This window comes from Danio aesculapii, chromosome 16 (genome assembly GCF_903798145.1).
Source record: "Danio aesculapii chromosome 16, fDanAes4.1, whole genome shotgun sequence".
NCBI lineage: Eukaryota > Metazoa > Chordata > Actinopteri > Cypriniformes > Danionidae > Danio > Danio aesculapii.
In genome coordinates this window covers 9,509,870-9,528,594 of record NC_079450.1, presented here as the reverse complement: position 1 = coordinate 9,528,594, position 18,725 = coordinate 9,509,870, and the positions used below count along the sequence as shown (strand labels likewise).

Genomic DNA, 18,725 nt, shown 5'->3' with positions numbered 1-18,725 from the left:
AACGCCTCTTGGGCAGTATGCTCAGGCATTCTGTTTGAATGGGGAAATATTAAATTCTCCAAAATTGCTTGCCAAGCTTATGATTAAATTTCAAATTAGGAATCAACAACTGGCTCTTTAGTTTCTTTTCTAAACGTTTGAGTCACAGAAAATCTGCAGAAACTCATGTCTGGTCCGAGCCCCTGCCTCAGAGAATCATCAGTCTTTAGCAATCGCTGACTGGTACTACAAGGCTGGGCTTCATTCACCATATTGAACGTTACACTTTTCCCCATATGAGTGACGTGCCTTGTGTATTCTATAGTCTTTGATTTTACTGAGCTGACAGAATTTAAAGTGATAGTTCACCCAAAAATAAAAATTGACTCAACCTTTATGAGTTTGGTTGAGTATCAGTATGGATACTTGCAACCATTAACTTCCACAGTATTCTCCTACTATAGATATCAATGGTTACAGGTTTTTAGATTTCTTCAAAAAAATCTTCTGTTGTGTTCAACAGAATAAAGAAACTCATAAACATTTAAAACAACTTCTGGTGATTAAATAGTGTGTAAGTATTTATTTTTGGATGAACTATACACTGTACTAATGCATGTTTATAAGTCAAGCATGATAAACCCTCATAAGGTGAATATTGGATTTAAAATTTGAGTTATATTAATTAAATTAAACAGGGACCCTCTTGAAAATTAGATGGTTCATCATCTTCCAATAAATTCAAATTCAATCAATTATTAAAATATGGTATGGATATCCTAGAAAAAGGCAAACCCTTACCCTTTATTTTAGTTTCTACCATGTTTGTTGTAATGTTTTTTTTTTTTTAATAAATTAAGCGTTTTCATATTTTGATTATTATGATCAATAAAATTTTTTATGTATTGATTTATTTTTAGTTTAGTATTTTCGAATCTAAATAAATCATTTATTTACTGTCTTCCTACTATTTTCTTCTCCCCTCTCTCTGCTGTTAATCTGGTTATTTGGCTGGTTTGGGCGGGTTTGCCCTGTTGATCTAAAGGTTTAAATTTCCATTCCTCATGGCATGCTGTCTGGCACTGGATGTAATCAGAGCTGAAACCAACCACTCACACTTTTACAGCACACACACTCACGGAAATCAAGAAAAGGAAAAGAAAATGACAGAAAATGAAAAATTATATGTTCACAATCTTCAACACTTTGGTGCACAGATTTAAGCCTGGTCTCGTTTTAAAGAACACAGATGTCAGATTGTAGCTGAATAGAAAAAAGTAAAAAAAAATTAATTTAAACAAAGGTTGTGTCCCTTTGTTTATTAAAATAATAAAACAATAAATGTATGTTAATATAATACACGAGATATGTATTTTACAAAACATATTTTAGCCTAAAATCAAAGCTAAATATCTGAACAAATTCATTTCAGAATTTAAAGATATCCCAAAAAAATGAATGTGATTTTCGTTAGGCCGCAGTATTAAACATGGCCACCAGATGACCTCCAGCCATACAAGTGTGCCCCCTATGTTTAGAGGAATATGAACTATTTTTTCATTCTTTTGACAATATTTGTATTGTCAAAAGTAGACATGGAATTCTAAAGTAGCATGGGCAGTTTGGTGGCATTTCAGTTGAATTTGGCCACTCAAACACATCTAAAAGTTTTACTGCTGGATTGCTGTAGCAAAGTAATGCGTTATGACCAGGGGCGTCGCTAGACCCAATTCACTGGGGCACATGCCCCAGTAAAAATCTCCAGTGCCCCAGTAAATGCATTGAGATATGATTTACTTCATATGTAAGTGTATTTATTAAGAGTGGTAATTCCGAAACAAAGATGGTTATTCCCTGTGCAACCGAACCAACACTGATGAAAGCAATGTGTTTAATCAAAAAGCAAACTGACGCATCTCCGCATGTGCTGCTCTCGCACGCGCTGCTCTTCTGCCGGTGCAAGTCCCAGTAGTTAACATGTGCGCCAAAAAAGCAGGCTACCTGCTTGTTACGCGCCGCTCATGCATTGTAAAACCAGCATAACAGCATAACTAAAGTTTAAAAACTAAAGTTTAAAAAACTAAAGTTTGCAAAAAGGAGGAATGACGAGTCAGGGAGGTAAGACTTAATAAACCTAATTATCTGCCATGTGTCAAGTCTACAACAGATAATTCTATAGCACATCTTTTTTTTTTTTTGTATTATATTGAATTGTCTATAGAATTTCATTCAAATTAAATTAATATTTATGCAAAAGTAATTTCTTAAATGATCTTAGCATCACTCTAGTTGTCTTAACATTGTTTTCCAGTTACATTTTAAGATTATTTAGAAGAATAATTGTATAATAATAAGAATACTTTTATTTATAATATATATATTATATATATGGGGGAAGGAGGTACGTGCCCCAGTAGAGCTTTGTCTAGCAACGCCCCCTGGTTATGACTCTGAGACTATCATGTTGCAAATTAATAAATAACTGTTGCTCAGTAATCAGTCACCAAATATGGAAAGTAAACATTTTAAGCTTTCTCATATTTATATATATATATATATATATATATATATATATATATATATATATATATATATATATATATATATATATATATATATATATATATATATATATATATATATATATATATATATGAGGTTGTAGGGTGACAGTAAATGTTTTTTTTTTTAACTATTACTGATCCTACATAACAAAAAAAAAACTGTGGTAATATTTATTTGTGGTAAAACTGTGGTCATATTTATACTCTGATATTTATTCAGAAGTCTTGGACCTTTCCAACGAAATATAGTTTGTCATGATTGGATTAGGATTTAATTGCAAAAAAGGGAAGTAAACTTGTCCCCGGTGGATTGTCCCCGGTGGCAGGACAATGACTGTAAATTTAGTTGGAAATGCAACACAATACTTGGTTTAGTTTAAACTGTAATAATGACAGTCTGACCCTGATGCTAGCAATACATTCAATTTGACATAAGGTAGAATTTATTGACAAATCTGTGCGGTAATGCAAGCTGCTGTATATTAATCCTGATTTTGACAATCACCACTAATGAAGCCTGGTAACAAAGCTGATTTGATGTAATTCATGTTGATCTGCAGCCCACGTTAAAAACTCTGAAATGAGTCATTAAACACAGCAAGAGTTGTCGTGAGAAATGAGCTCAGGCTTGAAATAATTTTTTTGCGAAAGGCTCAAATGTTGGATTATTCAGTTACTTGCTCTTCTTTATTTCCCCCGAGTTCAGAGTCTTGAGAATTGAACTCCACAATTGGCTTAAGTGCAATAATTTTCAGGAAAACATCAGAAGTCAGGCCTGTAATGGGATCTGTGTGTTCGTCATTGGCTTCTTGAGGGGAATTTAGTGATTATTATAGAAACAATATATGACTGAATTAACAGAAGGACTCCATTGAAATTTGCTTCAATACATAATTTGCTTTTATGCATAATTTGCCAGCTCTTTGATATTTAGGGATTGAACAAGAAAGAATACACAGAAGGACTGGTGATATTAATAAGATCCTACCACACAAGAAAGCGTTTTACATATATATGTACGGTTGAAGATGGAATTATTATTTTATTCCTTACCACATATTTTCGAAGTGCTCTTTGTTTTTCAATTATTTTTAAATAATATTTTTATTAATTATTATTAAAAACAGTACATAACATTCACTAGTTATTTTATAAGATATTGGTATTCAGCTTGAAGTGCAATTAAAAGGCTTAATTAAATTGTTAACTAGGCAATTTGGGTTAATTAGGCAATACATTGGACAACAGTGGTTGGTTCTGCAACCAATCAAAAAAGAATTTTTAGATTAGTGTAATAAAAAAAAAGAATATATATATATATATATATATATATATATATATATATATATATATATATATATATATATATATATATATATATATATTACAAATTTCTAATCAGCCAATCACATGAAAGTAAGTCAAGACGATCTGCTGCAATTCAAACCGAGCATCAGAATGGGGAAGAAATGGGATTTAAGTGACTTAACATGGCGTTGTTGGTGCCAGATGGGCTGATCTGAGTATTTCAGAAACTGCTGGGGTTTACAGAGAATGGTCTGAAAAATAGAAAATATCCAGTGAGCGGCAGTTCTGTGGGTGCGAATGCTTTGTTGAGGACAGAGGAGAATGGCCATACTGGTTCCAGCTGATAGAAAGGCAACAGTAACTTAAATAACCACTCGTTACAACTGAGGTCTGCAGAAAAGCATCTCTGAACACACAGCATGTCCAACCTTGTGGCAGATGGGCTACAGCAGCAGAAGACCACACCGGGTGCCACTCTTGTCAGCTAAGAACAGGAAACTAAGGCTACAATTCGCACAGGCTCACCAAAATTGGACAATAGAAGAATGGAGAAACGTTGCCTGGTCTGATGAGTGTCAATTTCTGCTGTGCCATTCAAATGGTAGGGTCAGAATTTGGCATCAACAACGTGAAGGCATGGATCCATCCTTCCTTGTATCAACAGTTGAAGCTGGTGGTGGTGGTGTAATAGTGTGGGGAATATTTTCTTGGCACACTGAGCATCGTGTCATTGCCACAGCCTACCTGAGTATTGCTGTTGACCATGTCCATCCCTTTATGAGCACAGTGTAACCATCTTCTAATGAGTTCACTGTACTCAAATGGCCTCCACAGTCGCCAGTTCTCAATCCAATAAAGCACATTTGTGGTGTGGTGGAATGGGAGATTCGCATCATGGATGTGCAACCGACAAATCTGCAGTAACTGCGTGATGCTGTCATGTCATCTCTGAGGAAATGACATGACCAAAATCTCTGAGGAATATTTCCAGTACCTTGTTGAATCTATGCACGAAGGATTAAGGCAGTTCTGAGGGCAAAAGGGGTCCAACCCAGTACTAGTAAGATGTACCTAATAAAGTGGCCGGTGAGTGTAAGAAATCATTATATTAGACTGATTTTTGAACGATGATGTGACACTGACAACTTGATATTGTAATGATTCTGATAATTGCAGCTTTGCATCAGAAGTAATCTACATCATTAAAACACTCACACACCCAATTTGAACTGTTATACTGTTTCCCAGTTTTACTGTATTTTCTGTATGTGTAATCATAAGAGACTTATTTGAGAAACATTCTAAAAAATACTTACCGACCCAAACTAGCAAACACTCCTAAAATGCATCAGGAATGAAAAGATAACATTTTTAACATGAATGTTTAATAGTGTGTTTACCGGCTTCAAAGACTGTAGCGTTTCTCATGGGGTTTTAATGCTCACGCTTTGCTCTTCACAGCCTGATTCAAAGCGTTAGTTCACCAACAGAATGAATACAGTCATAATGTACAGTACATTGATCTATTGCTCCACTTACTGGTTTAGTTTATTACAATAGATAATAAACAAAACATTAGCAATGCATACCTGTAAAATATAGTCCACTGGTAAGACAGTGTTATTAAAAGACCAAATTTAGTACAGATGCATACCTGTCAACATTAAGATGTGAAAATAAGGGATATGCCCACCATAATAAGGGATACCCCCTCCCCCCCACCCTAAAAAAATCCCCAAATTACTAAACATAATACTAAACAGTTAAACAGTCAGTAATGTTTTATTATTAATATTATTATTATTATTTACAAAAGAAAAAGATAAATAGTAAACATTAGCAGCAAATAAATTAGCAAGCATTTTAGCTTAATAAAATTATTAGCTATTATAAAGAAATAGAATCAAGTTATTGAGTCTCATTAACCTTTTCTTCACTGGATAATTTGAAATTATACAGTATAATTTACACATTCTGATTAAAGAGCAACAAATGAATCACATTTATTTAGATGTTTTGTCTGATCACATTAAATAACAGAGGTGTCACTTTAAAAATGCACACATCTAACGTTATAATGAAAGTTTTACTAAATTTTTATGCTCATTTAGGACAAAATTAGTTGTGTTTGAAAAAAACCCCACCAAGATCGACGTCTTTAGATGTTATTATTATTAATTATGTGTATATGTCTGTTCAAACATGCACCCATAACCCAGACTTTCACTGCGCTTCAAATTGCGTGTACAGAATCCGTTGGGGAAACAGTGTCTATTTATCGCTATGGAAAGCTTCAGCTGACAGTCCCGCACCGCTATCTAACTGTTTAGAGGATTGCATAGGAGGGGTGACAGCACCTGTAATGAAAAGGAAAGGAAATCCCGCCATTTTTATATTTATTTCAAAGTTCATGCCTATATAAAATAAAAGCACAGAACAGGCTCACATTTAGGAGCATTTACCAAAACTACCCTTTGGTAGTTTGGCGGTATAGGGAGGATCGGCTCTTTAATGTTAATTGCCACCCTTCAGAGAAAGACTGAAAATATGGGAGAAATATGGGAAAATACCTTTACAGGATAATAGCGGGATAGAACTGTAAAATATGGGAGAATCCTGGGAAAAACGGGATGGTTGACAGGTATGCAGATGGGGCCTTTAGAAATGCAAATCTCAGAGAACAGAATGCCATGACTAACCGCGGTTAGCCGCAGTACTCAGAAAAATTCTCTGACTCAGGAAATACACTAGCATTAGGGGGCAGCCAAGCTTCATTTTCAGTAGTGGCCCATTCTGAATGCAGAGGACTCAATGCTGCGGGTGGCTGTTTCTCCATGGAAGGTGGAGGTGTTTTCTACATCTTTTGTTCACATTTGCTAAAATCTAATACAATGCTGCGCCTGAGATAATTAAGTTTATTGCTTTCTAATAAGAGGCGTAGTTTCATTTTAGACACACTATTGCGACTCGCCACAGCCATGGCACTAATATTAAATTTTTGACTGTGGGCCATACAAAATTTTTTTTACAGAGCTCATGTTCTTTGATTAGAATAGTAATCAATAAACTGTTAAAGCCAAAACGAATAGAAAAATACAGGTCGTAATTTATTTAAAAATGTTTAAATAAATAAAAAATATAATTTATTAGCCTATATAAACTGTAGGCTAAATATATATATAACATACTTTCAAATTAAATAAATAGGCCATTTTCTGAAAAATGGCCATATCCATGTTTATTCCATTGAATTAAACACAAATAAGGTAAATAAGTATATTTTGTGTATTTGAAGAAGCAGTCAATCATGCACTGAAAATAATGTAGGCCTACCATAACACTTAAATAGGCTATTAATAATGCAGGATTTATACTTTCGCCTGGCACCGCATCGCGCATCTCAGGCTTTTATACTTGCCGCATTCCCTGTTGTGATATTCTTTAAAACGACAGGGGGCGGTCAAAAGAAACTGACCGTAAAGTCAGACAGATAAACAGAAGAGTAGGAAGTTTCCAGAACTACGTCAAATCATTAGTATCGTTCAAGATTTTTAAACTAATTATTTTTCTAAATTATTTTATTGATTATAAAGATTTTTTAAAATCAAACTGATGCATCACTTGTTCATATCTCGGACAGTTTACCTATTAAAGTTTATTAAAATATTATTGACAGCAGATCATAAGTTGCACTACAGTACACATATTTTTTCATATGGCTGGAATAAAAGCAAAAAAAATGACACTTACTAAAAAAATACAGATGTTTTTTAGATTTAGCCCACTCCACAATTCACACATTACTGTCTGGCTAGTTTCTGTCCTCTACTTATGCTAAAAAGGCAATAATGGTCCAACATTCCTGACCATTATCACCAATAAAGCCTAGAAAAACAGGCCATCAGTATATTGTAATAGGTTCAAATATTCCATTCCACAGAAATAATTTGTTTCCTAATAATAGTTTTGTAAATATTAAAATTAGTTAATAATTCAAAATTGTAATATGTACATCAGTATTAAACTTATAAATGGTGGAAAAACATATTTCTATAATTGTGTACCTAAGTCTCCACTTTCGCCTTGGTCTCTTTTGGCTTTAACAAACTTATCCCTCAGGTTTTTTACTTTCCTCCTTTTCCTTGTTGCATTGTCTAGCTGAGAATTATTGTTCATCTGGTTATCTCTATGATCACGCATGGACGGATCATAAAGATGTCTGCACAATCGTACCTGTTTCAGACAAAATCTCTTCAAAGTGTTTCAAACTCAACACAAATCAAATGCGGCGCGGTGCACACTGTTCTCTCAAGTCTCAAAAAAAAAAAACACATGCGCTCCGCCAGCCGAAATCATGTCATGCATACCCAAAGCGAACCTCCGCAAACACAGCGATGACGTCACTTTCGCCGCATGCTCAAACCAACTAGCGGATGCGTCGAGTCTAAACCAGGCTTAATGGTCAAAGAGGTTGAAAGAACTAAAAAGAACATAGTGTAATGTACTTTTAAAGGGGACCTATTATGCCTCATTTTACAAGCTGTAAAATAAGTCTCTGCTGGCCCTAGAGTGTGTATGTAACGTTTCAGCTCAAAATACCCAGCAATAATTCTTATAACTCTTTGAAACTGCCCATTTGAGGCATCAATCTGCTATTTTGGTGACTTTTGCTTTAAATTCAAATGTGCTCTTTTCAAAAGAGGGCGGAGCTACAAATTTCTATGTGTCAGCATAGTGGCAAATTTAAAAACAAGACTAACATCCTATGCTAATGAGAGAGAGATCATCACTCGTGGGTGGGGCTTTCCCCCTCTGATGACATGTACAAAGGGAGAATGTCAATCAAAGTGTTTCTGCAGACGCTTTTTATCAAGTGTGATTATAAAAGATTAAATTAACACGTTTTTAAATTTAAAAGTTGGTTATATTCGCACACAGTTGCCACACTACTGTGCTTAAACCTCTTATTAAAGTGTTTTTTTCCCTCTTAAATGCCATTACTTTTCTTCACATTAAAAATAATGTGGCATGTTTAATTAAATGTTTTTTTTTTTTTGAGCAAAAAATTAACTAGCGTGATTTTTGTGTGAACTATCCCATTAAATTTTCTGGGAAACACAAGGAGGTTTAGACTTTATCTTCCTCACTCAATAGTGAGTAATTAGAGCTTCATGTCATTATACTAATTGACTGCGTTTAAACAAATAGTGTTGTGTAATATTATAATAATATTACATATATAATGCTATCGGCGGTTCATGCCGCTGTGGGGACCCCTGATTAATAAAGGGACTAAGCCGAAAAAAAATGAATGAATGAATATAATGCTATCAGGATATGTAATGACTAGTATTGTCCTATAAGATTTTTGTCATACTTATAGCATCCATACTATGAACAGCTTTCGAGAAAAAAGGTCTGATTTCTATGACACGTTTTGTACTTTTTAAGATTTCAGAGTAAGAAACTGTGTCTTGTTTTTCTTTTATGGCTCGCTCTTTAGTGCTTGTTGTAATTTGGCATTGCCAAGGGTCATGGATGTGGATTGTGTTGAAGGAATGAGGTCACACAACACAATAACACGAGGACGGCCATGTTTGATTTGGCCATCACGAGCTGCTGTAGGGGTGAAAGCGTTATGTGTTGGGTCAGATGGTCAGCGTGTGGCCACTGGGTCTTTATTTCTTCTCCTGGAGTCCATTTGTTTTGTGTTATGCTGATGTGATGTGACTGTGGTAGGGTATTTGGGGTCACTGCAGCATCTCTGACCCGTCACACTCGTGTCAGATCCTGGTTAATTTTTATTATTATTATTTTTTGGGGTAACTGTGAGGCTGTAAAGCTATTCCTACACTGTTAAATGTGTATTTTATTTGCTTTTTGTATTGTTTCTATTGTTTTATTTTAATTATAATTTTTGTTTTGGTCTTTGCTGATGGAAGAATAGCCAGGAAGAATAGTCACTACGTTGGTAGTGCTAATGGGGATCTAAATAAGCAAACTTTACAATAAGTTTTTGTAAATTACACAGTATTTAACTGTAATGCTAATTGTATTTTACTGTATGACATAGGGCTGCACAATATACCATTTCAGCATTGATATCCAATGTGCACATCTGCGATATTCACATTAAGGTCGGCTCTAACCAATCTGGTTCCCTAGGCAAGATTTCAGGTGGCGTCCTGTCGCGTCACAGTAAATTCCACTGCTAGTGTACATATAAGAAACCTATTAGCTTTGTCTTGAACGTTCTTTTATTTAAACAAAGCAATTGTACATTCAAAATACTTAGACGTTTTTGCAACTGTGGGACTGAGAAACCTCAGCAGCACATCTGAAGACAGAAGAGGAATCCCAGTTGTTAACATGCACGTCGAAAAAATATGCAGCGCTCAGTGCATTGTGAAACCTGATCTTATTTTAACTAAACATGCTATGAAGCAGAAAGGAGGGATGAAAAGTCAGGGAGGTAGGATGAGGCCTGAAAAATGTATGAGTCGGGTCTAAAAGACTACAGATAATTCTCATTCATTCACTCATTATCTTTTCGGCTTAGTCTCTATTTAATCAGGGGTCACCACAGCGGAATGAACCGTCAACTATTCCAGCATATGTTTTACACAGTGGATGCTCTTCCAGCTGCAACCCAGTACTGGGAAACATCCATACACACTCATTCACATTCATACACTACAGCCAATTTAGTTTATTCAATTCCCCTATAGCGCATGTGTTTGGACTTGTTGGGGAAACCAGAGCACTCAGAGGAAACCCACGCCAACACGGGAAGAACATGCAAACTCCACACAGAAATGCCAACTGAGTTAAATTAATAGGCTATTCCTGCAAAGGACTTCTTAAATGATCTTTTTTGTGCTTATATTAACTTATAATATGCAACTCCAAGCAACATTATTCCAACATTTTTGCTATTCCATCATTTCATCATTTAATTACTGGAAATTGACACTTTTACACACTCTTTACACTCTATAAACACTACCCTCAAAAATCTGAAGCTTATTTGGGAACAGTTTATCATACAGAGCGCGTCCGTCAGTCAGCATGCATGCTGTAGGCTAAACTGATTCAGAGGTTGCGACGATCGACGCACAGCTTTAATGGAAAGAAAGTGAATGCAGATGTTTTTATATTCATTTTAATGTGCTTTCAAGCCAAAATAAAGCGAAAGCACAATTCTCTTGATTGGCTTTTGTAGTCATATTACAATAACAGCTCTGTATTGATGGTACTTTCACTTTTCATAAAGATTAAACATACAGGGGAGAATATAGCAAAATACTTAAACGGAATGATAGCGGGCAAAAACAGGAGATTTGACAGGTATGCGTCATGCGTTAATCAAATCAATTAATATAAATCAATCCTCTTTCAGATACAGCAAAATAATCATCTTTATTGTAACATTACCTCTGTCTTTGTCTCGTTTTTCCTCCACTTTTTTTTCTTTTTTGCCTCCCCTGCGCACCAGACATTTTGAGACGTTTTGACATGCCGAGCGGTTGACCCATCAAAAAAAAATCAACACCGTGTAGCAGGAAAAGTCTAATTATTCGGAGGAGCATGGAGGTCTTAGGCAATATTATTAGTAGTAGTAGTAGTAGTAGACTTTGCACTATGCAGCTCAATTAATGTGGGCTTATTCCTTTCTGAAGTAATACCATAGTTTAAGAATAGCGGAAGTTACTTTTTTTTTCTTCACTCATTTCTGGCACCCCTCCTAGATGTACGGCGCCCTTAGCATTTGCCTATACTGCCTATGCCACGGGCCGGCCCTGGCAGGATGTGCAATGTTGTGTTGGGATTATAGTTGATCAGAAACCCAATTCAGAACACATGAATTTTGTGAAGTCACTGTAGAATTTTAAGACTTTTGACTGTGTGAGAAGCATTTAGACACCAAAAAGGAATGTTTGTAACTTTATTAAATCATTTTTGATGAAGATTTATACATTGAATAATGTAATTTTACATTAGATTGTTTTACTTTTACTGTTAGGGCGTACTCACACTATGTACAGTTGCCTTGAACCGGGCCAATGCACGCTTGTCCCCCCTCCTGTCTCCCCCGACGGCCCGCACTCGCATTACATTCGGACCTGGGCACGGTTACGTCATTGATGGGCTGTTCAATAAGCGCTCTCGCTCAGCACAGTGGAGATTTCTTTAGTTATATCGTCGTTTAAGTCATTTGATATGCAGTGACACGCAGTCAAATATTTTGCAGAACAGATCAGCCACTTTTGACGCTCATAAACAATCATAAAATTCTCGTGCTGATGGAATTAGGAGGTTTGCTGAAGGTGCGGAGCTTTCGTGCAGTGAGGGGTTTGCGTCTTTAATAAACTACGACAGTTTGCATTCATTGAACATTAAGAATGATTAATAAACGCATATGAAACAGTCCCTTAAAAGTCACGTCTCGCTTTCAGTTTCGGGCTTTGGCGCGTTTTGCACTCACACACAAGCGTACCGTGCCAAAGCCCAAGTCAACCGGGCCAGGGCCGGCCAAGTGAGCCGTGCCTGAGCCCGATTCAGAGCACTCACACTTCTCACACGATCCGGGAAACGGGCCTGGGCACGGTTCGGATAGCATAGTGTGAGTAGGCCCTTAGACTCCTCAGAAAACCACAATGCAGTTTATTTGACTTTTCAAAGTTCTCTGTTGGAGTTTATTATATTTTATGCAGTAGTAATGCATAAAAATATTTTTAGAAATCCCAATTAATTAAATTAAGAAATTCTTTCCAAATGAAGCTATTCAAATCATTCAGTTATGTTCATATCGCAATATATATTGCAGAAAAACATATCGCAATGTTAGACTTTCCAATGCTGTGCAGCCCATGCAGTATATTACTGTATTTTAAACAGTAAATTTAAATCATTGTAAATCAAAATACAGTAAAAAAAATTGCTTAATCTTGTCAATTATAGGAAATATGTTTATTTACCATTTGGAACTAGATGATAAACTAATTATAAGTAATTTGTATTGTATGAAAATAAATTAAAGGTGAGAAGACAAAAAATACTGTGTATTTTAAAGTAAAGATATACAATATTTTTAAAACATGTAAAGCAATAATAGTTATATTATTAGTATTTTGCTGTAAGTTTGATTAACTGTAAATTGCTGGCAAACTGCTGCCAATAAGTTACTGTAAGCTCTAGGAGATTGTTAACAGTCACTTTTTGGCATTCATTCATTCATTTTCTTTTCGGCTTAGTCCCTTTATTAATCTGGGGTCACCACAGCGGAATGAATTGCCGACTTATCCAGCCTATGTTTTACGCGGCGAATGCCCTTCCAGCTGCAACCATCACTGGAAAACACCCATTCTCATTCACACATATACAGACAATTTAGCTTACTCAATTCACCTGTACCACATGTCTTTGGACTTGTGGGGGAAACCTGAGCACCTGGAGGAAACCCACATGAACGGGGGAGAACGTGCAAACTCCACACAGAAATGACAACTAGCTCAAACCAGCGACCTTCTTGCTGTGAGGCGCAGGCCCGTGCACAAAGGGGCAAAGGGGCAGTGGCTTTAGCTAAATGCAAACAATACTACAAAAATCCTAGTCCTAAAAAGACTTAATTATCTGTTGACATTTTTAGTTCAGGATGAACAAGTTCTTGTCTGACATGGTCTCCTCATTAAACTGTTGTAATTTGTTGTCCTGATTTCATCATTAGCACAGTAGTTGCCCACATTTACACACAGATTCCAAAATCAACATTCACCAAGTGCCAAATGCGTGTAATGATTGGTTTTGGCGTGGAATAAAACTAATAATACTGGCCAGTTAATTGTTTTCAGAAAAGAAATATAAGGCTAAATCAGTCTAATCCAAGTTTTTCTTTTATTACAGTATCAAACCAAGCTGTTAATTTTTACATTGTTACAGTAAACTGGTTGCATATATATATATATATATATATATATATATATATATATATATATATATATATATATATATATATATATATATATATATATATATATACATATATATATATATATACATATATATATATATATACATATATATATATATATACATATATATATATATACATATATACATATATATATATATACATATATATATATATATATATACATACACACACACACACACACACACACACACACACAGTGAAGTCAGAATTATTAGCCACTTTTTTTTTTCACTCTTTTTTAAATATTTCCCAAACAATGTTTAACAGAGCAAGGAAAATTTCACAGTATGTCTGATAATATTTTTTCTTCTGTAAAAAGTCTTGTTTTTATTTCGGTAGAAAAAAAGCAGTTTTTATTATTTTTTTAAACATTTTAAGGTCAAAATTATTAGCCCCTTTAAGTTTTTTTTTTTTTTCGATAGTCTACAGAACAAACCATCACTATACAATAACTTGCCTAATTACCCTATACTGCCTAGTTAACCTAATGAACCTGTTGTTGTAAAAAAAAAATAAATGTGAATATAGAAGAGAACCCAGTCCAGGAGACTCGAAACAAGCAGAATTCCTTTATTGAGACGTGTTGGTTAATCTGCAGTCAAACAGCGTCTTCGAGAAGTCCATGTGTCTGCAAGAGCCTATTGGAGGTCTGCAGTCTGCGAGTTTTATCACAAGTCTGAATTAAGACAAAGATGTCCTGTCTATATTGTCTTAGGAGGTGGGGAGATGGCTAAACAAAGCATGCAAATTCAGTTTTGGAGTCAGCAGGGTAAATTGGCATATAGGTGTAGAAAACCGGCCCAGCTACTGACCACACAAGTTAATCAACAAAATGGTTTCTGTAGCATGAAAGCATGACCCGCAAATTATGTTCTGGAGACAGAAACCGCCTGACCAGTTGACTGAAAAGAGAAAAACAAGTTACACAGCCGTGCTGTGAAACTGACACTTTGCATTACTTTGGAATATAAATTTATATTCCCACACCTAGTTAAGCCTTTAAATGTCACTTTAAGCTGTATAGAAGTGTCTTGAAAAATATCTAGTCAAATATTATTTACTGTCATTATGGCAAAATTAAAATAATCAGTTATTAGAAATGAGTTATTAAAACTATTATGTTTAGAAATGTGTTGAAAAAATTTGTTAAGAAATTAGGGAAAAAAATAAACGGGGGGGGGGTAATAATTCTGACTTCAACTGTACACAGTTTGACAAATATTGCAGCTGTTAGGCAACAATGTATTTTTGAAACATTTTCAGGCAATTATGTAGTTGTTTAACTACAACTTTGCAGTTTATGTATCAGGATAGTGCCTATTTTAAATATTTATAATTTCTGAGATACAGCGCTTTGACATCCATCAGCCTGTCATTGAGCAGAGCAAAGACGGTTGACGCTGTCCATCCACAAGATGGTGACAGAGACCGCATAATAAGCCCTTAGAGGTGGAAAACTCAGCGTTTTTTCAAACTACAGCTGATCAAAACATTGTAAAATTGGTGAGTGACATTCTAAGTCTATCTCTCTCTTTTTGTATGTTGTAGTGCTGTATTTATACTGTAGTAATTGTAGTGTATTGAGTGTGAGATGGGACTCGCTTATCAGGGATATCATCTGTGTTGGCCACTCTTTGTATAACCCTGAGTTACTTTTTGGTTGGCCATCTGTTTGTTTATAATGAGTCGTTACTGCAGACTAGAGAAATGCCCACATGCGTTTAGCCTTACACCTTATCGCAAACACAACAGTAATCTGGTAATTTTTGTGCTGCTTTGGCTTTTTTGGGGTAAATTATTGTGATATCCCGATTGCAACAGAGAAATACTGGGAAATATCTCTAGACTGATGGCGTTTCATGCCGTTCGTTCAGCCTTTATAATCTAAAAATGTGAGCAAAATCAGCTGTTTTGTCATCACTTTAGACATTACGCTAGAGAATCATTCAAACACTAGCTCTAAAATGACGTTGGTGAAGTAGCAACAGTTTCTGCTGTTCTGACGTCAGCTGCAGATGTGAGTGAATGGTGGAAGAAAGTAGTTCCTCATAAAAAAGGATTTTTAGCCTCTCCATGATTATCTTTTTTATACACACGATTATGCCGTCGAACTGTTGTATAAATGCAATATCACACGAGTAGCAGTGTGATATGGCTGTGTATCATCACTTGCCCTGCGGCCTTGTGCCAACGCACGCCACCCACCAGTGTCGATATACAGCCATATCGCACTTAGTTTAACGGAGTACGGAAATCGTATTACCTATAATATGTTTAATGTAAGCATTCATTCATTCATTCATTCATTTTCTTTTCAGCTTAGTCCCTTTATTAATCAGGGGTCACCACAGCGGAATGAACTGCCAACTTATCCAGCATATGTTTTTTACGCAGCGGATGCCCTTCCAGCCGCAACCCAACACTGGGAATTATCCATACTGTCTTGCATTCACACACATACGCTACAGCCAATTTAACTTATCCAATTCACCTATAGCGCATGTCTTTGGACGGTGGAGGAAACCGGAGCACCCAGAGAAAACCCACGTGAACATGGGGAGAAAATGCAAACTCTACTCAGAAATGCCAACTGACCCAGCTGGGGCTTGGACCAGCGACCTTCTTGCTGTGAGGCGATCGTGCCACCCACTGCACCACCATGATGCTTAATGTATAGATGTATTATGTTAATTTTTCTTTGTTTTATTTCGCCTAGTATGAAAGCAGTTATTAATATTTTAAAAAACATATTAAGGTTAATATTATTAGGTCAATTTTTTTTTGGATTGTCTACAGAACAAAACACTGTTATACAATGACTTGCCTAAATACCCTAATTAAGCTAGTTAAGCCTTTAAATGTCACTCTAAGCTGTATAGAAGTGTCTTGAAAAATATCTAGTCAAATATCATTTACTGTCCTCATGGCAAAGATAAAATAAATCAGTTATTAGAAATGAGTTATTAAAACTATTATGTTTAGAAATTCTCTCTGTTATACAGATATTGGGGAAAAATATACAGGGGCGACTTATAATTCGGGAGAGCTATTCTGACTACAACTGCATATATGAGGCATAATTACCAACATGGTTAATACGTTTTCAAAATATTAAGCCAAAAAATGAGCGATTACCACATTATTTTAAGCAAATTGATTCAAATCCTGCACCTAAATATTTTATACATGCAAGCTGAGACTAATAATCTCGCTCAGTGTTGTGCAGTGATATACTGAATATTTGTTTGACATCATAACTGTTTATAACTCGTTCCAGTCATTCACAACGCCTTATCAAACAGTCAGCTTCCAGGACTGGAAGTATCCATTTATTATTTTAATTTTATTAGTTTAATGGAGGTGGCATGGTGGCTCAGCGGTTAGCACTGTAACCTCACAGCAAGAAGTTCACTGATTTGAGTTCCGGCAGGGCCAGTTGACATTTCTGTGTGGAGTTTGCATGTTCTCCTCATGTTGGCGATGGGTTCCTCCGGGTGCTCCGGTTTTCCCCACAGTCCAAAGGCATGCGCTGTAGGTGAATTGGATAAACTAAATTTGCCGTAGTTTGAGTGTGTGGATGTGTGTTTCCCAGTACTGGATTGCAAGTATGATGGAGTAGTTGGCGGTTCATTCCACTGAGGTGACCCCTGATGAATAAAGGGACTAAGCCAAAGGAAAATGAATGAATGAATGAATGTGTTTCTTGGAAGCATTAATTTACATTGGGCTTGTTCTGATTGGAGAGTTGGCTGCTCTTGAAAGGGTGTGTGTGTGTGTGTGGTACAGTATGTACTTGGAAAAAGGCTGGTCCTCTTGAGCCAAATGAGTAGGCAGCACACAGGCAGTAATAACATTCAGAATCAGCTACTAAATCATACAGTACATCCCATTCTCTGACCCTGCAGCAAACTCTACACAAACACACTCTGCTGAGTCTCAAAACATCTCTATTTATAACAATTGCTTGTTCTGCCTCTCATAATGTTCTCTGCAAGGTACAAACTTGATTTTCATTTTAATCAAGATTTAAATCACTTGAAAACAGCTGGTCTGTTAAACGTATCATTAACCTGCAGGAAAATCTAGATAAACCCAGCTTCTGATAGTAATTGGTTTTGCATGGTTTATATACAGTCATCATATAGTTGGATTTGTTTTATACATGCATTTTTTACATACACTATTAAATATAAATGTTCTTTATTGGCATTGATTGTAATTTTCATTGTCCTGCAACTCACAATTTATATCTCACAATTCTAAGTAAAATAGTTTGTTTCTGGCTAATCTGACTTTTTGTTTTGCAATTCTGTCTTTTTCCTTGCAAATGAGTTTACCTGATAAAAGTCTTGTTGCCGATGCCAGTTGTAAGAGTAACAAATAATAACTTGACTTCTTGTTGATCACTTGGAAAAGTGGCAGAAGGTAGATTTTTTTCAGATGAATCATCTGTTGATCTGCACCCCAATCATCATAAATACTGTAGAAGACCTACTGGAACCCACATAGTCCCAAGATTCTCACAGAAATCAGTCAAGTTTAGTAAAGGAAAAATCATGGTTTGGGGTTGCATTCAGTATGCGGGCGTGCTAGAGATCTGTAGAGTGAATGGCAACATCAACAGCCTGAAGTATCAAGAGATTTGTGCTGCCCATTACATTACAAACCTCAGCAGAGGGCAAAATCTTCAGCAGGATAGCGCTCCTTCTCATACTTCAGCCTCCACATCAAAGTTCCTGAAAGCAAAGAAGGTCAAGGTGCTCCAGGATTGCCAGCCCAGTCACCATATTTGAACATTATTGAGCATGTCTGGGGTAAGATGAAGGAGGCACTGAACATGAATGCAAAGAATCTTGATGAACTCTGGGAGTCCTGCAAGA

The 18,725-nt window shown here is 35.9% G+C and overlaps 1 protein-coding gene across 1 annotated transcript in view; it reads left to right on the top strand.

Annotated features, from left to right (window-relative positions):
* Positions 1-18,725, top strand: part of LOC130243047 (thrombospondin type-1 domain-containing protein 7A) — a 163,355-nt gene that overhangs the window by 100,820 nt on the left and 43,810 nt on the right. The window lies entirely within an intron of this gene.